Here is a 27,519-nt window from a genome sequence, read left to right as displayed (position 1 = left end):
AATTGTTGCAAATACTGGAATAATTTCTTATTTATATAGCTCCATCACATTTCGAAGTGATTCATTACATTCAGGGGGCTCTAGTTAATAGTAGAGTCATTAAAATTTTTTTAAAATACAGTCAAGCACTGGCAAGAATATTATCCTCTCATGAGATCCCTAATTCCTAAAACTCCTGCATTTAGTTCACATGAAACTTGAAACTTTGTAGTGCAATGAGCACTCCATTTTACCTCAGAGAAGAATTTGACAATACATTATTAACTTTTCACAGTATTCTCCAGTGTAGGTGTTCTTTTTTTATATTTTATTGTTTTTCTTTTGCATTCAGTCTTTTATAACTTCATTTTCTGCCACTGTTAATGCCTGGAATAAAAAGGTTAAGGCCATCCTGTTGGGATAAATGAGAGGCTCTCTTTAATCTATGTCCTCATATCAGACTTTTCAAATGAGACATTTTCAACCTTTACCTTTCAGCTGTCAGATTGGAAAAAATAAATTTGGACTAGAATTATGTTCTACTGCAGTTTTGCATATAAAGTATTAGGAAAACATTCCTTGAAACAAAATCTCAGCAGTTTTACTGAGAAAGTTCAGTTAAATTTCTTCCATAGAGAAATGTCTCACTGATATCTTCACACAAATCCAATAAATCTATATTTCTACAGACAGACTGATAGTTTTTAAAGTTAGGGTTGCTCATAATGATGACTCAGTTTATATACAATTTTGTAGATTTGACGGCCCTGTAAGCCAATGAAAGAAACAAGTTTGTTGCATTTATCTGATTTCCAGAGACTTAAAAACTAAAGACAAGTCTTCATACTTTCTGGGCCTACTTGACATACATTGTCCCAAGATTATCTGTTCAGATAACAGGATTTCATATTTCTTACCTGGAAGGAGAATCCAGAACTTGAGGAAGTAAAATACATTTAATTGACAGACTGCCATTTTAATTTAGCACCTTTTTATCTTTTATTAATGGATCAAGTGGGCGATTGTAGGGCTCCAAAAATATAACTTGCAACTCAGTAAATCCCTTTAAATTTTGTTGTGAATCTGGAAAAGAATCTCACCCTACTTTTTGCTTAAATGGTACAGTTGTTGACTACAGAGCGGGCCCAGAACTGTTCCTTGGATGCCTCTATGAAAATATCCCCAAACCAAATCACCAGGGAAAGTAACAAGTGCAGCTTGTTGCAGACAACTTCAGCTCACACAACTGCACCTTCTAAGACATCCAGTCATCCAGCTGAGTATTCAAATATTTATGATTGCATTGCCTTGCAGTCAGGACAAGGTCCACAACGTAGCTGACACAGTCCTTCTCAGAAGTAGTACCTGATCCTCAGGGAGCACAGCAAACCACCCCAAGAGCAGAGCTATGTTTAATATTGTAGGGGGATAGAATATAGGTGGGTGAAGGTACTATAGAAAACAAATTTATCCCCTGAAGAGTTGCAGCTGGGCTGATTATTAAGGATTAGGAGCAGGCCTGATTTTAACAGGCCACAGCTGTAGCCAATAAGAAGAGTGCTATAAAAGAGTGGATTGGTTGGCTGAGATGAGCTGAAGTCAATTGGCTGCTGCGAGGACAAGGAAAAGTCAAGTGCCTGGAGGAGCTGCCTGTGAGAAACATCAAGGAGGTGTGAGACTCTAGCAATATGGAACCCTTGCAATGTAATGACAATAGAACTCTTACAATATAATGACAACATAATATACTGACACTAGCTTAATTATAACCTATGAATTCAACCAAAATTTCAGTTTTCTCAATCAGATGAATTCTTCTCCTCTAGTAAAACAGCTATAGTTCTACAAACATTAAAACATCACTCCTTAGTCTCAGTTAATATTTGACATCCCAAATTCTAGGGTATACTAGTTATGTCACAGCTTCCTTGCCATCCCATGCATGTTTCCTGAGATGACTCTACTGTATTTAAGCTGTGCACTTCTCCTGGTTTTCCTTTCTATAACTTCCTCTTTCAAAATTCAATTTTCTGTTACATGGAGTAAGTAGATTTAACTTCATAATTTAACATAATTTTAAGAGAGCTGTTTCTTAGTGATTACTTGCTAGCTGTGCTTAAACCATGACAGTGACTAGTGGTTTTCTTCCCTTCTTATATTTTTTTAATTCCCTGAAGTCCATATAGACTATTCAGGACTCAATGAATCTTTGGTCGCTTCCTAGGTATTCCCATGACATGTAAATAATAAAGCTGCTAACATAGAGGACTAAAGTTTTTCAGTAAAACCTATTTTAAGTTTGGGAAATAAGTGGTCATTGAAGGAAAAAAATACTTTTCATCCAAGCAGATATTAGGCAGAACTTAAACAGGAGCTAATAAAGTTACACTTTTAAAATCACAAGTTATACATAATTTACAAACAGTAATTGGAAAAGGCTCAGCTAATGAGGTCTCTAGACCATTAATAATCTGTTTCAATAACAGAGGATCTCAAAAGACCGGTGAGAAACTGCCACTGTATGTCTGGTTTAATAAGGTAAAACCAATGGCGCAAATAACTATATATTTTTCAGTCTGACCATTTTCACAGATTGAGAAGGATAAATACTGATGGAAAGTCAATAGAGACATTTTTAAAAAGCTAAATTAATTATTGATTATTAAATCTTTGTGTGATTGGAATATGAATAATCACAGAGAGCATGGGGCATGGAGGCTATATAATATGACACTAGGCCATTGTTTCTTCTGCATTTCCCAGTTCAACTCATACATCAATAAATTGGAAGGAAAAAACAACCAAACAAACAAATGCCCCATAGCTGATAGAACTTAATAGGGTTCCAGATGGATGGAAAGATTTTGGCTCAGTTAGGTGGAAAAATGAAGTGTCCAAAGGTTGGTTGTGGAATTAAGACATTTGAATGAGAAATAAAGCATACATTTGAAATATAAGTATGTTATAGTTTCAAATCGAGAATGAGATCAGACTACTTGATCAGGACTTGATTTACAGACTAAAAAACTAACTGTCCCTTTGAGTCTCACAAATCAGTCTGCAACAAGGGCCAGCAAGATACCCTTACAACTAAGAAGGTCAACGGCATTCTGGACTGCATTAGGAAGACCACCACCAGCAAGCAGATTTGTGTGGTTGATCCTTCCCTTATATTTAGCACTGGTGAGCTATCTGGAGTGCTGCTCCCTGTGCTAGGCTCCACAGTACAAGAGGCGTGAATGTATTGGAGAGAGCACTGTGAAGGACAGCTAACATGATTCAAGGATTGCAGCATCATTTAAACTAGGAAAGACTGAGAATTGGGAGTATTTCCCAGGAGAAGAAGGGTTTCAGCAGGATCTTGTTAATGAGTATCAATAATTAATGGCAGAAAATAAGGATGTAGAGTCCAGGAAGATTAACAGGCCTGTGTTACTCTTCTCAGTAACACCTAACAAAAAGACAGGAGGCAGCATGCACAAATTAAAAAACAGGAAATTCTGGCTAAACACAAGGAAAGATATAATTCATGTAGAATTACTAAAATGTTAGCGTTGGAAGGAATCTCTTAAAGATCACCTAGTCAGACTCTCTGCCATGGTCTGGGATGTTTTTACTCATGTTAGACTTTTTACCAGGTTGCTCAAGGCTGTAAGGTGATTGAACACTGTAACATGTTGCCTGGAGAGGCTGTAGAGTCTCAATTCTTGGAGACAGAAAAGAGCCAACTTGATGCATAACTGAGCAATCTGCTCTAGATCATCTTTTTTTGAGCAGTGGGATTATGCAAGATGATCTCTGGAGGTCCATTCCAAACTTAATTGTTCTGTGATTCTATGATGAAAAAAACAAAAGGTGACCATTATGTTACTGATTGAAATTGAACTTCCCACTTCCAATAATAGATCTAATAAAGATCTAGTATTAGATACTGAAATATTTCAGGTATTATAATTTATATACGAATTGTCAAACTAAGGTATGGACACTTGCCTTGTGAACTTCCCTTTCTTTCTGCTACTCCTCAGTACACACAAAGCCATACAAATATATTTTACTTCCTCTCCTTATCAAACTTGCCCTGCAATCACTGAAAATTTTGAGACACTCTTAAAGTCACTGTGAGTTTTAGTGTCATTTCTTGTTTTCAATTCTCATGAAGGCCTCTTCCCAACAAATAGCCATAACTGTGAGATATCTAAATTCTATGCACTAATAATAGACTTCAAGATTTCAGATGTGCATGAGAGGTGAAAAGCATTCACTGAAATAAAAATTGTGACGTTTTCCAACAAAAAATATGCTAGCATTGTAAAAGAAATGGTTTCCAGTAATTTTCACAATCAGAGGGATTTTCTGGTTTTCTGTGTGTCTTCCTTTACTAATTTTCAGACCTTTCTAAGGATAATAACATTTTTGTTGGGTCTATTATCAAATATTTCCTTCATATCATTTCTGTATTAAGAAATTAAAGCAAAAAGCAAACACTTTTACAGGAAAGAACAGTTGCGTAAGAGTTTTTTCTCTGTAATGTGTAGGGAGGAAAAAAAAACACCTGAATAATAGAAAAGTAGTGTTCAGAATAAAAAAAAAGCTGACTAAGATTTACTATATTGCATGCCTCTTGACCCAGTATCTAATTCCCTCTTCAGTTATATATCAATGACTTTGACATACAGAATTATACAGCATTGTCCTATTAAACTAGTGGTTTGTGTAAAGGAATGGTTTCCCACTCATTTTTTGACTCTAAGCTAGTCTTTGAAAATGTCATTCCTGGATAATTACCTCCAGTAAAAAAAAATCAATATTTGTTTATGCCCAAGTTTATGCATCCTTTTTATGGCATGAACAAAAACTGGGTGCTTAGGCTGAGCTTACAATAATAAGTCAAGCATGCTGCTTCCTGAAATTTATTGTTATTATGTTGCTTTTGCCTTGCTGATGTGGCTACTAAATGTGCAAACTGAATTGGTTTACACAGTCCAGCCGATAGGAGTGTTAGAGTCTGTCTGCAGTAATTGTTGTTCTGGAGATGATAGTAAGCTCTTCCCACATTTCCCTCATGTCTGCTTTTCATACAAGGAGGAAGAAACAAGTTGGAATAGTCTACATTAAGAGCAGTACTACAACAATTTGTTAAAACCTATCATTCTTCTGTTAGTCAGTCATCTCTCCTGCCACATTCTTTAAGAAGCCTGGAAAATTGGAAAAGAGGAAGCATCCTTAAGCTTTTCTTGGCATTTCCTTCTTACAGTGAAACCATAACCAACTCTTGCAAATTCTAATACAAATATATCTCTTGATAATACAGCCAAAAAAGTTTAAGTTTTTATTTAAGTATGTGAATTCACATAAAACTTATTCCAGCCATACTAGGTTATTTCATATTGTTTCATTCTTGATACGCTCACAATGTTTTTCTGACATCATGCCAGGATGTTCTTCAATCCAAGTTATAAATGCCCTCTGCTGCTGTGGTGTGTTCTTATGTGGCTATTTCTGTGCCAGATAAAGACCATTGCTCGAGCCCGACGGAGAAGGACTCGCCTCCGACCGTGGCCTGGACACAGTTGGTAGGGAGGGAGAAGCCCCGCCTGACATGTCAACTTTCATTGGACGGGGCCAAGAAATTAGTGAGGGGTCTTTTGGACACGGGTGCAGATGTGACGATCATTCCCTCCCGGGAATGGCCGTCGCATTGGGGCCTGCAAAGCGCAGCGGGCACGATTTCTGGTGTTGGGGGCCTCCAATTGGCAAACCAATCAAAGAGCATTGTGCAAATTAAGGGGCCCGACGGGCAATTGGCCTCTATACGCCCGTTCGTTTTAGATTATACAGAGCCCCTCTGGGGAAGGGACCTTTTAGCCCAGTGGGGGGCCAAAATCGATCTCCCGACAGCTCCCCAGGTTTTTTGGGTGGTGGCCACTGAGGAGTGCCGGACCTGGAAACTGAATTGGCTTTCAGATAAACCAGTACAGGTCAAGCAGTGGTCACTTAACAAGCAAAAACTAAAGGCACTCAAAGAGCTCGTTCAGGAGCAGTTATTGAAAGGTCACCTGGAAGAGACCATGTCACCCTGGAACTCCCCAGTGTTTGTCATCAAAAAAGCCTAATAAGGATAAGTGGCAGCTCCTGACCGACCTTTGCCGAATTAATAGATTAATAATTGACATGGGTTCCCTTCAACCAGGGATGCCCTCCCCAGCAATGCTCCCCCGAGATTGGGAATTAGCTGTGATTGATATAAAAGATTGCTTTTTCCAAATTCCCCTTCACCCAGAGGACGCCCCGCGATTTGCATTCACAGTTCCGTCCATCAACTGTGAGTCCCCAGCCAAGCGCTATCATTGGTGGGTGCTTCCGCCGGGCCTCAAGGTCAGCCCTGTGATCTGCCAGTGGTATGTCGCTTCGCTGCTGTCACCCATTCGTACAGCCCTCGGGGATGCCGTCATTGTCCATCATTATATGGACGACATCCTTGTGTGTGCGCCCGACCACAGTCTGCTTGCCCATGCGCTTGACCTGACAACCAATGCGTTGGCTGCTGCAGGGTTCAAGCTCCAGCAGGACAAAATTCAGCGGGTGCCTCCTTGGAAATACCTGGGCCTCGAAATTACAAAGCGGACAATTGTGCCGCAAAAATTGACAATTCGGACAAAGGTCCAGACCCTAGCAGATGCCCATCAACTGTGTGGATCTTTAAATTGGGTGAGACCCTGGTTGGGCATTTCAACCGAAGATTTAGCCCCTCTTTTCGATTTGTTGAAAGGGGGAGAGGAGCTTAGTTCTCCTAGGACTCTTACCCCAGAGGCACAGGTAGCTCTGGAGAAAAAGAGTGATTGACTGACCCCAAGGAGGAAACAACTTTCACTTTATAAGAGAAACCAAGGGAGGAGCAGTTTCATTTCCATAGCAACCTAACTGGCAGGGTAGCAGCAGGAAGTAATACAGAAAATGAGCAAACTAACAAACTTAAGAACACACCACAGCACTCTGCCTTCTTAATCCAGTAGATACCTTGATAATCAAAACTTAACCATTTTCCTTTTACCCCAGTTCCCTCATCTGCCCAGCCTGCTTTCCAGACCACTCTACTTAAAATTGTCTGTCTTGTGGGAGTTATAAACTGAAATAAGGGAGGAGTTTTGCTGATCTGTGGGTTTATGTCCGATAAGGTTTTAAGACTGTAGAATCATAGAAGTAGAAATCCAGAAAGCCAATAATCATCTAAATTCCTACCTGTACTCTTTATTCTATGTCACCCAAGATGCCAGCTTATTGAATTATGACTTATATTCCAGTGTGTATTCTCTAGTTCAAAAATATAAGAAAAGCTCATTTTCTTATCCATATAGATTCAGCTTATGCTCAATTTGTATGCAAAGCAAATAATTTGCTCATACTTGTAGAGGATATGCATTATCAGAGCACAACACCTGCAGGACAAAGGATAGGTTAATTTCATTGTTGCCGTGAAGCAGAGATCATTACAGAGCCTGCAGTAACCAAGCTCTGTGAAATAGCTGCATTAGCCATTAACTTTCCAGCACTAAATTTCATATCAGACTCAATTAACTACTACATAGCTTTTAATGACAATATTTTTCAGATGTAGCTTTTGTTTACTAATAAGATTTCCCATCACAACCAACTTTGTCATTACTTTGGTGGCATTAATATTCAAGTCTTGCATTTCTTTGAAGAAAATGGAGCAAAGAAAATCACATTTGCTGAAAGTAATCCTTGAATTATTCTTCTAAATTTTAAAGCATTTGAGTTGTACTTTTGCACTAAATGGCAATAAGTGTGTAGATGAATAATGTCTCTGCATTATGTCCACAGAACAAACTGGAGTTTTTTCTAGAACTTCCATATGTTTGAATATCCAGAACATTTCTTTGTGTTTGAGACTTTCATGATCAAAGGCTTTAAGTTTGTTATTTTCTTATCACACTGAAATTCAAAGCTCAGAATAAAATAAATCACAAATTTAATGTAACCAGAAAACAGTTTACATAGTAATTAGCACAACATGCAGAAAATAAGACAGTTGGATTAAGATATCAGATCACTCACCACCTACAGAAGGAAACATTTCAGAAATAATCTTTGAGATTTCAGGAATATTTTCATGTCTATGAAGTGAACCCAATAAGCCAACATTAGCTTCTTGCTAATGTTTACTTTTCAAAGGTAAAACCTTCAAATGGTTTAGAGCCAAAGGAAGAAAAAAATCTATTTACTGTATTTTGCTTTACAATACGAAAGAGCAACTTTAGCTGTTACTGGCCTTATTATTGCACCTGAAAATAGTTGCTTTGTATACTTATATTAGAAAAACAGAAGCTAAAGCTCACAATTTTCTTTCAAAATTCCTTTCCCTATGCTGTTGCCATTTTTCTCTTCAGCCCACTTGGAACTGCTTTCCATTTTATGTACCTTGTCATTTGTAGTCATATCATCTGAGCTCCTCATTTCCAAGCGGATCAGCTCCCTGTTCATTCCCCCGCTCCTGAGTTTGGAAATACTCACTATGCACTTATCTCTCTAGCATTGTTTTAGATCCTTTTCTAGTTTCTGCTGGTTTTGCCCTTTTGAATTTTGCATAGGAGTGGGCAAATTTTCTGTTATAAACACATATGTCATTTTGTCATTTTCTTTCCATAAATTTTCATCATCAGTTTCTCAAGAATTCTTCAGTGACTTCCAAGAATTCTAATACACTAATCTAGTAAAGTAGGGAATTTACAAGTCTGCTTTTGCACCACTAAGGAGTATTTAATTTATCAATAAATAGCATAGAAACAGTAATATACAAGGTTGCATTCAGAACCAAAGAGATCCTTTCTCCTAATTTCAGCATTCAGATTAGTGTAAAAGCACTAAAGCACACATCACTTTAATTACCACTCTTTTGGACGAGGAAATCAGACAGGAGAAGTAAAATTTATATTGAACATTGGTTTTCTTTTTGATCTTATAATAGCAGCTGCCTATGAATAGGATTTATAGAACCCTTTCATAGTTGGTCTTAAAGGTCAGTATTATCCAAAGAAAGGAGCTCACAATATTCAGAAAATAACTGATTCTGAGGTGATTGCTTGCTGTCTTACTTTCTGCTACATGAGAAGCCATACAAATGCTAAGTTCTGAGGACATAAGCCTTAATATTTACTTTCACAGCTTTTAAAGAATTTTGAAGTGTTCCTTTTTGAAAAAAATTAAAATATGATAAATCAGGCTGGCAGATGCATTACACAGATTTATTTTTTTATTATAAAATAAAACCCCTCAAATTTTTACCTCCTCATTATATTTGATCAACCTTAACTGCTACCTTAACTAATGGCTGAAATATTATACTTAAAAAGCTTTATGTGCCCAGAGAAGCCTTGCAGTTATAATCCTACCCTAACTGGTAGAAAAGGATTTGAAAGTGTCTCATGAATTTACTCTCCTAATAGTGTACATTTATAAAACATTTCATGCTTCCAAAATGATCTTGTACTTTTATGCCTGCTTAAATAACATTTGTTGTGAAAATGCATGGCTCCAAGAGCCTATGTAGCAGGTTTGTCTTCTGCTAGTCTTTATAGTTTCTGCACAGTTGCCAGACATTGAAACAATTGAAACAATTGAATTAGAAGTGCCCTCTTCAAAATCTAGTTTCCACTGATAAATTTCCACTGATTTTTCCATATAACTCCGAATCTCTCAAGAGGTTAAAACCTCCTGATAATGTCTCATCTATATTGACTCAAGGATGTTGCAGATTTAAGTTCCAGAGTTCAGAAACCAATTTTTTCCAGTCAGTTGTGCTGAAACAAATTAATATCTGAAGGATGACACAAACTTTAGGGGATATCCTGAGAAAAGGTCTTCAAATCCACCACATTAATATCAATAAATATGAGGAAAACACTAAAATGAGGAAACTGGTAAGAATTCTCACAGTCTTATTACAGAAAAGTTCCTACAGAATGACCTGGGCAAAGCTGAAGACTACTAAAGAGGAACAGAATCCCAAACAAAAGCAGTGACACACTTCATTTGTTGAAAAAACAGATTCATAACAGGCCAACGCACCTCTTCTTCAAAATAATAATTTTAAAGATTGAAAAGTAGCAATGCCCAGAGAAAAACTGAATAGTATGCATGTTCTATGGCATGCATTTAACAGCCACTTTCCTCAATTCTAGTTTCTCTGAAGTTTATCATAATTTTGCTAGTTACCTGACTATTCAGGTATTTCTTCAGATTAAGAGAACGGTTCCAAGTTCTTCCAAACTCTGTCAGCCTAGTCTGGACTGAAAGGGCTGGTTCATTTTGTTCTGACTACAAGCACCTTTGCAGAACTGAAACCTTACAGACATGTTCCAACAGAGAGAGCTGAAAACTGCCTGTAAGATGTGTGAACAATATTGTCATTCCTTTCTGTACCTAATATGAAAGGCACTGACAATTAGCATTTGCTGAAGAGCTAAGCTCTGTCTTATCTGTGATAAGAGTTTCGGCTCTGTTCTCATCCTCTAAATTAAGGAGGGAGTCTTTTACTCTATTTGAATTACTCTCCAGTCCATTCAACCTGTGAGGGTTCTATTTGTCAGAACATATAAGTAAGTTTATTAGTCCCCGAGAAGTCAATAACACCTTTTTTTTTTCTACTTGCTTAGCTGATTAGCATTAGCACTAATTACATACTTGTTAAAGTTAAGGTTTTTGGTAGTTAAGAATACAGCCTAACTGATGCCAGCAGTTTTAAAAATGAATGCATTAAGGAGGTTGTAGTTGTGCATTTTTACAATATGCATTAATTCATTGATAAAATTGATTTAGTAGTAATACCACATTTTCAAAAATTGAGAAGGATCCCTCTGTGAAGCCAGTTTAACTCTGATATTTATTAAAAATAGCCCACTGCAAAAAGTCCTCACATTCTTTTCACAAGGGGTGTTAATTTTAACCCTGATTATTGAGACATGCCCTTACTGCTCAACCTGCAAGATATGTTAACACTTTCATATGGTTACTATCATGTATATTGATACAAAATGGTTAGAAAAAAAGAGATAATCACCTCATTCCTCCCATATTCTTACCTGAAGGTTCCATCATAGCAACCCAAGGGAAATGGCTTTGGATTACAGCTTTATTAGCATCTTGTCTCAAGGGGGAAACACAAAAGGGTTTTAACCAGACATATAGAGATATAATGCTTTTCTAAAACAAACATCAACCACAACAAAATTGTATTCCAGTTCTTGAAAATAAAAATCTCCACGGCAGTCTTGTCATCAGCCTTTGAGGACACTAAATACAAGACTATTAATCAGAATAATTAAAAAATATTTTGTTCATTACAATCATCGCATTATTGAGTTTTCACAGGGACTCAAGAAACACCTTTTAAATGAACTACTTATTTCAGAATAACTTAATATAATTTTAACTTTGTTAAGGTGAAATATCACTATGATGTAGTTGGATTACTCTTATAAAGAGTTCATTCTAAAGTCAGGCTGTAAATGTACTCTTTTCTCTATTACAAAATGCTGTCTGACTGACATAATACTCCTAAAATCTGTTTGACTTGAGTCCTTGATGTATTAATTTGCTAGGACCTCCTTCCTCTTGAATTATACAAAACATATACTTCTTAAATTATACAAAGCTTAGGGACAGGTCACAGAGAATATTTTAAGTATGAACTGTTTTAATCTCTGAGTTTCAAAGGAGAGGATTTGAAACAAAATTAAATTCAATACATTGAACTCAAGTTCAAAGCAATTCCCTGACTTTCTGTTGTTCTGGGTTTTTGGTTTTGTGTTTGTTGGCTGCTGAATTTTTATCAAATTGATTTCAAGAATTGGAAAATTAAGCTGAAAAAAGGCAGCTCTGTTTCTGAAAATTTTCAGGCAGCAAACACACATTTTTCAAGAAAAGATGATACATGGGAGCGACCTTATTTTTTTACTCAAGATCATTTAGAAGTGCCTTGAAAAAACAGAATTTGAAAATCGGTTCCAGTCTGTTCTTAAATAAAACATTCAATTCAATAGTTTAATCATAATTCAATCCAAATAGTATCTCTAACAGAAACAGAAGACTACTACATTTTCACTATGGACCAGATTATTTTTCATAGAATGAACAATAATATATTAAATACTACAAGACCAATTCACAAAAATGCTGCAAATATACTTCTCTATCTTACTATTAGTACCTGTGGTGAGTTAACTTCTGATTGCCAGTAGCTGACCAAACTCTCTCACTCCTCTTCCTCAGCAGGGCATAGAGTGAAAACAAGATGAGCAAACTTACAGATCAAGGCAAAGACAGCGAGAACACATCACAGGCAAAAAAGAAAACTTTAGAAAGACTAATTTAAAAGCCTTCCATTTAAAAAATCCATAATAAAAATAGAATAGCACAGTATGTAACAAAGAACATAACTAAAAACATCTTCTTTCTCCCATTTCTCAAGTTCACTTTTCCTTCTTCATTCCCAACTGTTATACCTCCCCACCCCCAAACAGCACAGAAGGGATGGGCAATGGGGGTTATGGTCATTTCAGAACACTTCATCCCTACCACTTATTCCTCCTTAGTTTTCCCCCTTCTTCCTCATGGTTCTTTTCCATGGGCTCCAGAAACAAACTGCCCTGGCATGGGTCCCCATGGGCCACCATTCCTTCCTGAAAGCCTGCTGCTGCATGAAGGCTTCCCCCTGCTCCAGCTGAAGCTCTCTGCAGGCTGCAGTTGGGTTTGCCACAGGGGAGCAGGGGACTTCACTGGAGCCTCCTCTGTGCACTATGTAGGATTGTCCAGTTTCTCTCTTAGGGTCTTCAGGGTTTCTCACATTTGTCTCACTTCTTGTTGTAGTGTGTTGTTAAGTTTCTTGTGTTATTCCCCCAATTTATGTATTGTTCTCCCCTATTATGTGTAAAATGGGTTCGTTCCCCCAGTTTTTCCCGCCACTGCTAGCCTGTCAGCTAAGTTGCTATAGTAACCGCTATTCATAGTTGCCGATGTGTAATTGCTCCTCCCCTGGTTTCCCTTATAAGTGAAAGTTGTTTCCTCCCTAGGTCCAGTCAATCACCCCCTTTCTCCTCCCAGGTTTCAAGAACCTTCTCCTCTCTGGAGGTGGTGGTTGGCTGGGGTCCCAGGACACCTCCTTTACCTTTTGATTATTGGTCTCCATGGAGTGTCAGTTCTGTGAAGTTCATCCCCTCACCTTTCCCGATTGGTTCCGCCTCTACCCACCCCCCTCCTTTATAATCCTGTTTCACCCCCTATGAAAAAACTTTTTCCCGGTTGGTTTCCCCGCGTTTGGATCCCACAACACCTTCAATAAACCGATGTTTAACCCCCGGGAAATGGTCAGCTCCGTTCCTCCAAAATACCAGCGGTGTAAGCCAGTCCGCAGCCAGCACAGCCCGAGGCCATCAGACGCCGAAGGGTGCTGGCCAGGAATTGCAGAGGGGCGTCGGCCTTTCGCCCTCAGCTAGTCGGACTCTAAACTTCGGGTCACATATGCCCCCCTCTGCAACTTCTTTCTCTTGCTGCTGCACAGCACTTTTTACCCTGCCCTAAATACTCTGTTGCAGAATGCTGGGGGACTTTAGCCAGCACTGGATCCATCTTGGAGCCAGCTGAAAGTGCCTGTGCCCAAAACACTTTGTCTCTTCTCGCAGAGGCTACCTCTAAAGCTCCCTTGCTACCAAAACTTTACCACATAAACAATATATATTATCTGAAATTATTTCAAATTGCTTAACACCCTGAAAGAATTCTGATATCTCACCTTTAAATGCTTCCTAGTTTTTTCTGTAAGACAGTGTTAGTGATTTCTTACAAGGGTTCAAATCCCAGCTGTAACTCTAAATTTTAATGCGAAGAATATTTTCAGCCATAGACCTAGAAGGCAACTTCCATCAGAGCTGACAGGTTCTTTAACAAAGCTAATAAGAGCTGAAGAAAAAAAATTAAATTAAATTCCTTAAGTGTCTGAGATTTGAGATTTGAAGTTTCTGTACTTTACTTTTATAAAGTACTTGCTGACAACATGAGACTGAACACCTTTTCCTTGTGTATATGCTATACTGTATGTTTACTGTGAATAATACAGTTTATTTTACAGATATACCTTTTGATTATAGATGTCAGGGACAGCTGGGGAGGTTCACTAGTTATTCTGGGGAAATAAAACCCTGGCTAATCAAAAGTTAGATCAAGAATTTAAGCTGAAACAGAAGATTTCAAATTCCTGTACTTGTGAACAGCAAGAATGAGACAAAAGAGATTTGGAGCCACAGTTCAAGATAGTATTTATGTTACCTGAATAGGCATCTCACCCTTCCTTTCTCATAGGCCAGCAGCCTTTTCCTGCTCATTCAATCCTGTGGTGAACCAAATTGAGAATCTGATCTAAGTTAAAATTAATTGAGGAAAAAAAAAGGCAGTTTTAGCTCTGATTGGTTCCCTGATCTAGTTCAATGAGCAGCAGCACAAACATTTCTGCTAGCCCAAGGGAGGAAGCAAAGCTGGGTGAGAATAAGCTGTCAGGTAGAGAAGGAGGTCAGGACTGCTGCTCGAGGCACAAAGCTAGCTGACAAAGTACTTGAAACTGCAGCTTGAGGTGTTTTCATATTTGCATTTTTTTCATCAAAACCAAATCTTCATGTTCTGCTCTTGATTAATTCTGGTGTTCCAGAGAAAGGACTGCAGCATGAATCTTTACTTTTAAATACTTTAAAAGTATTAGCCTTTTTTTTTACAAAATTAATAATAAGATTTATTAATGAAAACAAAGGTGAGGTCACCATTACAACAGTGGGGTAATAAAAATACAGCCCAGACCAATGCAAAAATAAAGTAAATGAAATTATGTTGCTCCATCACTTCACACTAGCAGTGTTTATATACTCGTTTCTAGTTTTTAGCAGCTTCTGTAATTGATTGCTATGGAAAACTGCCTTTCCTGGAGGGTCCTATTTTTGAGGGTATTACTGTGATATTTGAACAATTTTGCAAGCCACAGTACATATGTAGCTGTCTGACATGAACACTAGCTGTGTGGGAGTGAATCAGTATTCCAGTCTGCACTGGTTATAACTTCTAAAGCAGCGATGCTTGCACACAAGACTAAGATTCAATTTATGTACCTATAAACAGGGAAGACTCAAACAAACCAGCCTTCTGTGAAAAAGCAGTCAGTTAAATTTACAGCCTTGTATTCACAGAATGACTGCAGCAGAGCAGATTACGTTAATTTAGAGATGAAAATCAGTAGATCTACAGCAACTACTGCATTTCATTCGTACAGTTGCTGACTGGAAATGAAGTTAAAATGCAGCAACATGTCATGTAAATAGCATTTGCTACCCTGCAACAAAAGATCACTTGCATGGCAAAGAAATCACCTAATTTTTCACACATTCATGGATCATAGCCCAAATTAACTACAAAGATCTTCAAATATTTTTCAGGTAAGGAAACTTCATAGGTATTGCTTAAGAAAGCAAACTGAGGAAAAAACAATTCTGGGTGACCAACTGATCTGATTGTTTTGAGTGATAGTATTAAACAGAAATAATATTTGCTCATCTGTGCAGCAACAGAGAGCATTTCAGCATCGTGGGCTCACAAGGCAGATGTGATGCTTTGTTATAGCTGTCAACAATTTGCTGCATTGCAGGCTAATGGTAGTGGTGTAGGACAGCAGTGCTACGGTAATGTTCAAAGACTCATCATTAACCATCACACTCAGAGACTAAAATAAGGTATTAATTGAACACACAGGCATGTTAAAATGTAAATAACATTGGCTGTTAAGATTAAACATTAGTAGATTTCTGCTAGATCTTTAACTCTGCAATTGCAGCAACATTACAAAATCAGAAGTAAAATTTTAATATAAGAGCCTCCTCAGAGAATTGCTTATACAGTTGGACAGATGAATGCAACAAAGGAACAGCAGATATCTATTTCTGCTCTCCCCTTTGAACACACATATAGAAACACTCATCCAAAAGTACATGCATACATTTGTTTAATTGACTAAAATATCCCTGGTGGCTGATACCTACTTGCTTTTTAATATTTTACATCTGGTTCATTAGAATAGAATAGAAAAAACCCCCTATAAATTATAATAAAAATTAATAGATGCTGTAAAATTCCATAAAAAGTTATAGATAACTTATTTTGTCTCTTGACTGAAAACATCAAATGTTTGATTCTTCCAGACACTGATAATCAGAAACACATTTTCTCTTTTCTGTCTCTATTTTTCAACAGCTATCCTGTGCATCAAGGTTTCAAGGACAAACTCACACAACAACAGAAAATCACCTAATCATCTAATTTCATATGACTAAGACATAAAAGAATCCTCTTCAAAAGACATTTTCACATGGATCCCATATGGTTTTTCCATAAGCTGTTTTTTGTCACTTGGATTTTAGGTGAACCAAAATTAGCCTTTATAATTATATGTTCACTAAATTACACCAAAATTTACATAAACCCAACAAGCCCTTTTAAAAATTGTACTGTTACATGATCCCAAACTGTGTATTAGTGGTTCCATCTCCAAACTGAATTACTCATTTTTCCATTGCTGCAGCACAATGCCTATAGCCCTCAGGACACAAACTTGAAAATGCCATTCATACAAGGTTTTTGTCTCATGTACATTCAACAAAGTGATGGGGAGGGTCATGTACAGAAAGTGTGAAAGCAAAAGCTTTGGAATCAGTCAGTTACTGAATAGTTTTTTGGCTTAGAGGGACATATTGTCATCACAGAGGGACAACACTGGAGCATTAAACTGAACCCTTCCTAACAGACGTGTCATATAAGTTTTAGGTGATTTTCTATCATCCGTTTCTGTCAAGGTGAATATTACATGGGAGAAAATGAGTCTTGCCAATTTGCACATATCACTTAAAAGAATTAGTAGTGTAGAGGTCATTGCAGAATATGATGCTGTTTTTCTTCCTGTGTGATTAAACTGGAAGATAACAGCAATCAGGCAGCATTGATTAACTGAATGATGAAATAATTTTTTTTCCCAAATCCTGAAATTAAGAGTTTTCAGTATTACATTATTTGTGATATTTGGATATTTTGTTACTTGGATTGTTTTGATAAAAAGCAGAGTTTAGTAGTGAAGGGACTACAACAGGGATTGATGGATGATCCTAGAGACTGATTCTGAGGTGATGGATTATATGAAAAGGATGGACTGTGACTGGGATGATATAGTACTAAAGGGACACTTTAGTGGTAGGGTGTGAGAATCAGAGACGAAGGTAATGCATTTACTTTTTTTTTATGTTGAAATTTCCTACACCATCACAGAAGCCAGATGTTTGCAATGGATGTGAGCCAATACCCAGGGAAATCTTGGCTTTTGAATATAAGTTAAGTTATTGATTTACTTTTCCAAACTGGTTGAATTAAAAAGCATTAGGGAGACTGAGCATCTCTTCCTAAACTCTTGAGCAAACAAGATCAAGAGAAAAGGATAATTTTTTCTCATGCATTCCCTAAAAATTAGGGTAGGGTCTACACTGGTAGCAACACAGGAGATCTCTCCCCACCTGTTCTTTGACCCAGAACTGCAAACAGCCTCTTCTAGATGCTCTTTTCAAGTTGTGCCAGAAATGCCTAACAGATGGGTTAGATGTTTTTTCTCTGAGCCAGTATTCCAGGAATACCCAATTCTCTAGCAGAGATTATAGTCTCTGGATTATAAATTACTGATGAAGATTTAAAACAGAATAACAAAAAATTTAAATGCTGACCCCTAAAGCATTCCTATGATTTGTTTTCTTGAACTTCCAACTCCACAGCAGTATCATCTCCTAATACTCAATATCATTCATATAGCATCCTTTTTGTTAGTAATACTTTCCTATAAATCTGTGTGCAATTACCAAAATAGATATCAAATTCTAGACATAGGACTTCTAGAGTTCTTTTCAAAAGAAGAGTTGGAACAAAAAAGAAAAAAAGAGAGAAACCTTTGAGCAACGAAGTAGGAATCAGCATGGCATAGCAGATAGACTTTCAATCTAGCTCTTCCAACAGTGACTAAGCACATCTTGGTAATACATACTCATCCTTTATCTTTGCAGATAATTCAACATTCATAGAAAAAGACAAACAGCAGAGGAGAGACTATTACTCACTTTCTCCAAGGAAGACAGTCATTCCAATGAAAAATTTACTCGGGTTAGTCAGAAAGCCGTCTCCAAATTCTAGTATTTGCATTGCTCTTGCACTGCTGAAGTTGAATCAAGTCAACATGCTTACAGGTGAATCAGCTTAATAGCACAGTTTTGACATGGAAAAAAAAAAGGAGTCTGTCTTGCAAGGTAATTTTTAAAGGTCATTTCATTCAAAATTTTTTCTTTCAAGTATTTCTTTCAAGGTTACTCAAGAGCTGAAATAAGAAAAGTGATATTGATTTATATAACTTAGTCTTTTTACTTACTGCACACTATATTATGTGCTGCTTCTTTTGGGAGAAGAAGCACAAAATAGGGACAATTTTAGAATATTTTGCTCATATAAGGAAAAATACTAACTGATTCTAGTCCCCTACTTATTGCACTGCTTCTCCCATGTTTGAGTTCTTGGAGATTTTTCTCATTAAATAAGTATTAACATTAACATACTTGATGTGAGCTCATAACACTAAGGAGGATGGCTCAGAAAGGCAACAAGAAAGTTACTGTTGGTTGGATTATTGTGCACTTACTCACATGTGTATAGAAATAGCTCCTTGGGAAAAATACAGTGGAAGGATTTAATAACTAGTGTCTATTCAGCTCTTAAGGTGATCCCACAGAGTAAATCCAAACAGAAATCCAGCAACACAATTTCTGAGATGTGACATAAATCACCACTACTAGACTCTTTAAGACACTCTGTAAAGAATTAAACTTCAGAACCTATAAAGGCTATCACCACAATTTGCCATTTGTTACCTTGAACACATATTTTTTTTTCTAAATGTCTTTTCTCTTCCTCAAGTCCTGCTTTCTTCCTGAATTTTATAACAATGTTTAGTGACTCTTTTATATATGATGTAATTTTTTCTAGCTTGTATTCCCAAATTACTTATCCAAAGTGAAAAAATGAAAAAAGAAATCAACATACATATTTTAATTCAAAACTCATGTCATTAATAGAGATACAAAGTCTTTCACCTGTAAGCATTCTTAGGCCTTCTCTCCTCCTCTAAAGTAGAAGGAAAGCACATGTATGGCACAAGGTTTTGCTGCAGGTGAACATGCAGTAAATGTGTGAACTCTTAGATCTTGGGGATTTTTTAAGAAATTCATTACATAAAAAAACATTGAAAATGAGATATGCACTGTTTTCCATCGTTACCAAGTCTGATCATTTTGGTAAATTCCTCTTGAGCTGTGGCCTTAAGGATGCTGCTCTTAGGTAACTCCATGAGCCTGCCCTAGACCACGTTTCAGACTTTCAAACATCAATGTCTTTGCAGGAGTTGGTACGTTTGGAGAATTTGTGTTAAATTTTAGGAGATGGATTTCTTAATCTTATCTGGAAACTGACATGGCCAATTTAAATTTCTTATTGTGAGAGCTCAAAGAGAAAAGGGAAGCTTTCATCATAGTTTTGATAATTTTTGAAATGCAACCTCATGTCTTTAGCTGATTATGATAATACTATCATCTGGAAAAAGTCTATGTAAATCTGTCTCCTGTAAGGTTACAGCTTCTCCCAATTGAGCTAAGTCAAAAACCCTCAAACTTTGAATTTGTAGAAATTAAAATCATCAAAAATATAGGTGAATAGCAGTACTGTAGATTTTCAGTAGCCATTTCACAAAGTACAACAAGGGGACAAGTATTTTAGTGTCAGTAATAAATATGCATATTTCAATACTAATATCATAAGCCCTAATTAAAAGTTCTCAATTACCTTGTACAATTTATGATAGGACTAAAAAAAAAAAAACCACAGAAAGAAATTAAATTTGGAGAGAAATCTAATTTACTCAAATAGTTTATTTCATTTCTGCTTTAAACATGCAAAATCCATGAAAGAATAAATTATTATTCAACTTCCTATTTCATTTGAGAATTCTGCAGCCAACTTGATAAAGGGCATGAGGACTTAATTTGTCCAGTGAGGAGCTATCTTCACTAGCAGGGAGTGGTAAAGGTTCAGGGACACATTTCCTGGCTGCTTGTCCAGCCTAGAGGGTGTCAAGGGAGAAGAGATCTCCCACAAATTCTTGAAGGCATATGGATATTCAAATTTGTTCCTGAACCTCTCTATTCATAACCTCAATACAGGGGACATTTCAAGGACGGGGGATTAGGAGCACAGGAAAAGCCAGATGACATGCTTCAGTGATATTTCAATGATGTATGTTCCCTGGTGATCTGAAAGGATTCAAATGTAAGTTTATTTGAATTTGTTAAAAATTGACCTTAGAAACTGAAACAAATTGTAGAACATTTCCCATTAGACTTACTTCTTCAACTTCTTATTGTTAATTATCATGCATTTCAATAACATTGTCGACATCCATTGCTCATGATGCTGCTTTTTATAAAGGAATGTGTTTGTCCTTTTACTATAGATGGTGTGCCCTTCAATTCTCCCAGTTAATTCTCATGCATGTCAACATTGTGAAGTTCAAGAGAACTTGAACCAAAATGTTTAGGGTACCCTTTTTTTTTTTTCTGAAATGAATGAGTTTTACCTAGGTTAACAGAAAATCATATGGATATGAAAAACAAGCAATAAAAATTGATACCTTACTCTCTTGTTCCTTAAACAAATTGTTGTGCTTAATTTGCTCATAAAAATTATTTTTTTCTCAATTTTTTCTAAATTGTGTACATGTCAGTTTTGAAAACAGAAGATATTTCACAGAAAGTGTTTGCAAACAAGATGTTTAATGATCAGCTGAATTTACCCTCAGGTAAGCACTTAAAAATGTATTGCAGTCTTAAAACCCATTCAAGGCGTTCCTTAAGGCTTTGGTTAGATTCTCATTTGATCTTTAGTGTGTAAATCAAGATCTATTGGGGAAAAAATCAAGTATACACTGTTTGTCATCACAAACATAATTCAGAATTCAAAATCTTCACATCAGCCACCAGATGTAAAAACTGCACAATGGCTACTTGTGACAGAGCTAAGAAAAAAACATTCCCAGTTTTAAAATACTGGTAGGACCTCATATAACAACTATTCCCCCCTCTCTAATACAGAAGACTTAGCGCTGAGTTTCTTTTAAAGATTTTGAAATCAAGCACAAACGTTATTTATGGAACTGTCTTTGTCTGTGACACAGAAAATGAGTGCATCTTCAGCAAGTTTCAGACAACATGAAGCTGAGCATTGCAGCTGACACAACAGAGGGAAGAGATGCCATCCAGGGGAACCTGGACAAGCTTGAGAAGTGGGCCCTTGAGAACCTCGTGAAGTTGAACTAGTCTGAATACAGGGTTCTGCAGCTGAGTCAGGGCAATCCTAGACATGAGTAGAGACTGAGAGAAGAACTCAAAGAGAGCAGTCCTGTGGAGAAGGACTTTTGGGTTCTAGTGAACGAAAAGCTGAGCATGAGCCAACAGTGAGTACTTGCAGCCCAGAAGCCAATTGTATCCTGGGCTGCATAAAAAGCAGCATGGTCAGCAGGCTGGAGGTGTTTCTGCACCTCTGCTCTGATCTCCGGAGACTCTATCTGGAATACTACATACAGGTCTGGGAGCCTCAGCCTTAGAAGGACATGGACCTGTTGGAGCAAGTCCTTTGGAGGGCCATGAAGATGGTCCAAGGGCTGGAGAGCTTCTCCTGTGAAGGTAGGCTGAGAGAATTGGGGTTGTTTAGCCTGGAGAAGAAAAGGCTCTGGGAAGACCTCCTTGCAGCCTTCCATTACCTAAAGGGTGCTTTGGAGAAAGAGGAGAGCAACTTTTTGTACAGCCTGATAGTGACAGGACAAAGCAGAACAGTTTTAGAAGAAAAGAGGAGAGATTTATATTAGATATAAGGAACAAATTCTTTATTCAGAGTGATGAGGCACTGGAACAGGTTGCCCAAATATGAGGATGCCCCATTACCAGAAATGGTCAAGGCCAGGCTGGATGGGACCTCAAGCAACCTGCTCAAGTGAATGGCATCCCGGAGCATGGTGTGGGTTGGAACTAGACAGTTTTTAAGATTCTTTTCCACCTAAACCATTCTATCATTATAGGAAAGGGAGCTGATATGAAAATTAAGAGGGTCTTATTTTATTTTCAAGGTAGGACATCCATATTGTTCTCAAATTACATATGTATTTTGAAAGTATAAGACAAACACATAAACCTCCCAAAAACCCTAAAAAAATAGCAATTGTATTAATAAAATAAAAAGGCACTGTGAGTTGAGGGATATTTCTTTTTCAACATCTCCCTTTACTTTCATATACAGAGAAAGTAGGACAAAATCCCTGGGAAAAGTCCAGAGAGTGTAGATTTTTAACATGGTGGAGTTTACTCTCCAGAAAGTGGAAATCATTAAGATGATCTGCATAGTTTCTAGATAATTTAATAAAGATGTCATCTCATTAATTCACAGTCCTTGTATCTTGTCTTCTTTCATGTCTGGGATGAAATCTAGTTCTTCAACACTTTGTACACTACACTAAAGAGAAAGAGTTCCATTACATTTTAATGGCTACTTTCTGAGTAGCCATTGAGTCTTTATAAATCTGTGTCATTCCTCTTTTACAGAGCCAGTCAAAAGCTATGTACCTTGTAATGAAAGATGTGCCCTTTGAGTGCTTTCACAAGAACATCATCCTCTCTATCATGGTGCTGTGTTAGGGCACAACTGTGGGCAAGATGGAGCACAGTCATACTGATTCCAGTGTCCTTGCTACCCAGGGGTTGCTTTCAGAGTCCAAAAAACATGAAAGAGGCAATCAAGAAAGAGAATCCATTTCACTTTCTAGTGAGGAACATTCAGTTTGTTTTTGTGCAGTGTGGTTCTGATGACTGCTGACATATGAAGAGAGACCTTAAAGCAAGTCTTCATCCTCTTATAAAATGTAGCAAAGGCCACAAGGCTGGCTCACTTTTTTTCTTGCCATCTGACTTCATTCCACTGGCATTCTAAGTAAAGCACCTCAAAAGAACCAAATATTTTACAAAGTAGAACTAAGCCAGGAGGGAAAACACAAAAGAGGAGGTAGGGGAACTTGGCAAGGATATACACAGCTGCATTTTTGTCTTGCTTGCTTAATAGTGTAAACAACTTTTGTTGGTTAGCTTTGTATGTGACCATTCAGGAAACCCTCTATATAGACAATGTATCTTGTCAACCATTTCCTCTGTGTGTAAAATGTAATTCGTCACCCTGCGCTGCCTTGGCAGCAGCCTTGTAAAGAACTCACTGAATTAATGAATATTTCATAAAGATGTGATTTATTAGCATTCCTCCCCCTCAGCTTTGAAAAAGATCCATCCTTCAAAAGCTGTGTGCACAAAAGCTGTCTGCAGGTATGGAAAGGCGACTGAAACCCCTGAAGACAAAACCAGGATTTCTTAATAACCTCTGGGCTCTACAGACTTTAGAAGAGATATTTAGTCAATCTAGTATTAATATTTTAGATGGCAAAGAAAAGCCATACTAAGATATTATACTGAATTGGGCTGTCAGAACCATGGGCTATCACAACAAAAAAAATATTACCAACTCAGAAATTGTTATTTTCATATATTTTAATGAACATATAAAAAATAGTTCATGGCATAATGCAAATACCTCTAGGCCTTCTGAGGTGCCCAGATTTTCATACTGCTACAGAGTACTTTCCTTCCAGAACCAGCAAATTCATCACAGGCACACATTATAAAGTTGTAGGTACCTACAACTAAGCACCTACCTGTGCTTTTATCCTCACCACTAATATCCTTGAGTACTAATACAATAAATACTATAAGAATAAGCATTCTTTTCTGTGATTACAAATATTTATTGTGCTCAATTACTATGTATAGCCTTGTTTCTAATGCAAAAACATTCATTTTCTGAGAATTTGCAGATTCTGACACACCAACATTGCAATACCAACACAAAATAAACTGAAAAATCAAATGTGGTTGTGATGTGTCAAACAGCTAGTACTATCAGTAAAAAAAAATTACAGATGTATTTTTCCTTTTTTTTTTTTTAACAGGAATCCCATATTTGCAATTCTAGTGCAATTCCAGTGCAATTCCAGTATTAATTGTCCTCTGTGTATTTGATCCAAAATACCTGTAGCATTCACACAATTATTACAGCTGGATTGCTAAGCTCTTATCTTCAGCTGTAGGAATTTATGCTTTCAAGCCAGGAATCCTCTTATTCTGTAAAGATGGCAAATGCTGCATAATGTCAGACCATGGCAAAATAACACAGAACTACTTCACAACAAGGCTCATCTATTATGGTTGTGTTTAAATCTCCTTGACTAAAACTTTCTTGTGTCTCTTTCACTGAGAGAAGATGAATAGCTCCAATGCACAGCTTTGGGACATGAGGTCAAAGGAAAAAAATGTGTGTGGGAAATTATAAGGACAGAGTGATTTTCCCAGGTAACAGATGATACTTTTTGCAGTGAGTTTTATTTTTTTAATCAGTCTTAATTAGGTAATCTGAATATTTTTTTTTGTGGAAGAAGTACCCACTGTGTGTCTTTAGACTTCAGAGAAACAACCATATATGAGGGAAAAGCGGATAATGCAACAGGAATAACATTACAAACAGGAAAAAGGAAACTAAAGAATAACTGAGGCATATTCAAACATAACATGAAACACGAGACAAGGACTGGGTGAACTTAACATCTGCGTAGAAATAATTCCTGCATTTTGTTTCAGAACCAGAAGAGCCTTACCAAGTTATGAATCTAAACCCAAAATATTAAGGGAAAATATGGACGTATACTTCCTAGAAGTTTTTTCTTGCACAGGAGCATTCAGCTAGGAAAATATACCTATAATCCATCAAGAGGGTGTATGAGATATCATACATAGCTCAGATAAAGCTTATAAAATGCTCAATCAAATATTGGTATGATGGACATAGAGAAATGAAAAATTTAATGTTCTCAGACATGTCAGAAGGAAAACAAGAGATTTTCTTGACACTGCTGTCATCCCCTTCCAGGAGCCATTCCCTGGAGTCTTGCTGTATATTGTTGGTTTATTCTGTGATCACCACAAAAGAGATATGTGGTTGTGGTCATCTGATATTTGCTCTGTAAATTCAATCCTTTTCCTAATGCAGAGGTTTAAACACTATTAATGTGTATATTTCACTAATTATCAAAGTTAGAGAAACATACTGTCAGAAAAGTTTTTAAGGATTTATGGAGTTAAATGGGGTAAACCAAGTAGTTAGACTAAGACAGTCCTATGAATACTTTTGAAGAAGAAAGTGATTAAGCTACAGTTTTGCAGTGCTTGCGCTCCCTGGATAAACTGGCATACAATCTGATTTAATCACCTATCTAAATGGAAAAAAATGGAGGGCATTAGAGATTTTGGAGAGAATAGAACTGAACAGGACGCTGAAGCAAGCATTATATATACTCAGTGGGTCAATACTAATTTACCTTACATGATGGGTTTATAAAGCTGTACCTTGGCAAGGAATTTGCAATAAAAACTTGGGTAAACACATAGGGCTTGAAGTCCAACTTCTTAGTTCTTGTTAAATATCAGCAGTTTCAGAAGTGTTAAGGAAAGTCTATTGATGTGGTGAAAAGGGTTAATAACATTACTAATAAAGTAAAAAAAAGCTTTTTGTTACCTTTTTTGTTACAAGGTCACACACATGTGACTAGGCTAAAATCCTATCACAGCAGGGAGGTGGTTGTGAGCTTCAGATGCAGCAGGGAGAAGAGAATTCAAAGTGAGCACAAGATAAAAGGTAAAGTTTGAAGAATCATTTCTAATTGATTTTGTGATTTTTGGCATCATCCCCAAAGAGTTAGAGTCAAACATGGTGGCTTTGTAGTCATTTGTGAAGTGCATACTTAAGTAGGAAAATGTCAGAGTAGGAATTTGTAACTAAATCTTCGTAACTGTCAGATCAGGTGCAAAACTCTGTGTATGAATACTGTGAGGAAGTAGCAAAATGAAGTTGCATGGAAATCTCTGGAAAGCCAACATGTCACTGGGCATTGACGCATTTCTTTTTTGTATGGCCCACCAGATTACATAAAGGATAGAATGCCAGCACAGTGGATTTAAATGAAAAGCCCTCTTTCCACAGAGGAAAAACAAAACCAGTTCTTATCACTGATGAGGGACAAGATCACATCAAAAGGCTGACTAGTCCTCCAACTGTATATTGAGGCAGGTCAGCTAAATGCTGGCTGTATTACAGTCATGGCATTTCTGCCATCCCCTCCTTCTGAGATTAAAAACAGAAAAAAAAGGAAGCATGGAATTATTTGGGGAAACCTACCTTCAGACATCACACTATTCAAATCATCTAATGTAGTTAAAAAATAACTTGGAAGATAAGGGAAGAAATCTATCCCAGTCCCTTAAATGTGGAGACCTTTACAGATTGACACAGATGCCTAAAATCAGTCTTCCACAGACTTTTCAGATATTACAGAAGTTCTGTGGAAAATTTCAGTGACATTGTTCTGCTGTTACTGCATTGTGTAAAATACAGAAGGTTAAAAGTTAACCAGTCAAAGCATTTCAGAGAGGCTTGAACTAGATAAAGGCATTCTTGTCTTAATGTTTCTTGTCCCATCTTTACTGTCCCAAAATTAGCAAAAATATTTGAGCATATCTCCAAGATTTGAGATGTTAGTAGGAAATTTGGAAAAAATGGAGAAGGGGAAAAAAACCTATCTTCTTAGTGTTCTCAAGGAAAAAAAAAGCGTAAGCAAAATTTTTCCATAATGGAGAAATTATACTCTCTAACAGCTGAACCATTATCTGATCGATTGTAAATGTAGGCATCTCTCATACTAGTCCCCTTTAATCTGGTTTGACAGAATGAAAGGAACATATTCTAAATTGCTGTAATAGCGCTTTCTGCTTCAGGAATTTAATATGAGACTTGTTCATATCAAAGGCAAAATGTGCATATCAAAGTCGTAGATTTTTTTTGTCACTTTCCAAAACAGTAAATGAGATGTTTGCATTTAAATTATGCAAATATATTTTTTTCTTTTCTATCTGCCTTAACCTTTGGTTTGTGTCAAGAGACACTTCAGGTTAGTTGGCAAACATCAAAGCACTTTAGTCCCTACTGCTGTCATTTTTAGAATAATTGTATTAGACCACTTAACAAAGTTCAGTTTCTTGTATAGGTCCCACAGCTACAGAAAGGGCAAGGAAAATAGGAGGGTGAAAACTTTAGAGACCCATAGATGTTTCCGCAGAAATTGTTGATGTTTGAGGGCACTGGTGTGATAGAAACATATCCTAGTGTCTCACACTAGCCACAGACTTACTAACAAAACAGTCAAAGAGAGGGAAG

The 27,519-nt window shown here is 37.0% G+C and overlaps 2 long non-coding RNA genes across 14 annotated transcripts in view; one reads left to right on the top strand and one right to left on the bottom strand.

Annotated features, from left to right (window-relative positions):
- LOC102066523 (uncharacterized) overlaps positions 1 to 27,519 on the top strand; it is a 66,270-nt gene that overhangs the window by 14,914 nt on the left and 23,837 nt on the right. For 2 of the 12 annotated variants that reach the window (XR_012580766.1, XR_012580768.1), the window contains exons 4-6: positions 18,129 to 18,368; positions 20,328 to 20,433; positions 20,888 to 20,962. The exons of 6 other annotated variants lie outside the window; for them this stretch is intronic. This is a non-coding gene — a long non-coding RNA (uncharacterized LOC102066523). 4 more of the 12 variants (XR_003380178.2, XR_012580767.1, XR_012580769.1 and 1 more) reach the window with 4 other exon arrangements.
- LOC113459185 (uncharacterized) overlaps positions 1 to 27,519 on the bottom strand; it is a 110,484-nt gene that overhangs the window by 75,595 nt on the left and 7,370 nt on the right. The gene's annotated exons all lie outside the window — the stretch shown is intronic.

This window comes from Zonotrichia albicollis, chromosome 6 (genome assembly GCF_047830755.1).
Source record: "Zonotrichia albicollis isolate bZonAlb1 chromosome 6, bZonAlb1.hap1, whole genome shotgun sequence".
NCBI lineage: Eukaryota > Metazoa > Chordata > Aves > Passeriformes > Passerellidae > Zonotrichia > Zonotrichia albicollis.
This window is presented reverse-complemented; position numbering and strand designations above follow the sequence as displayed.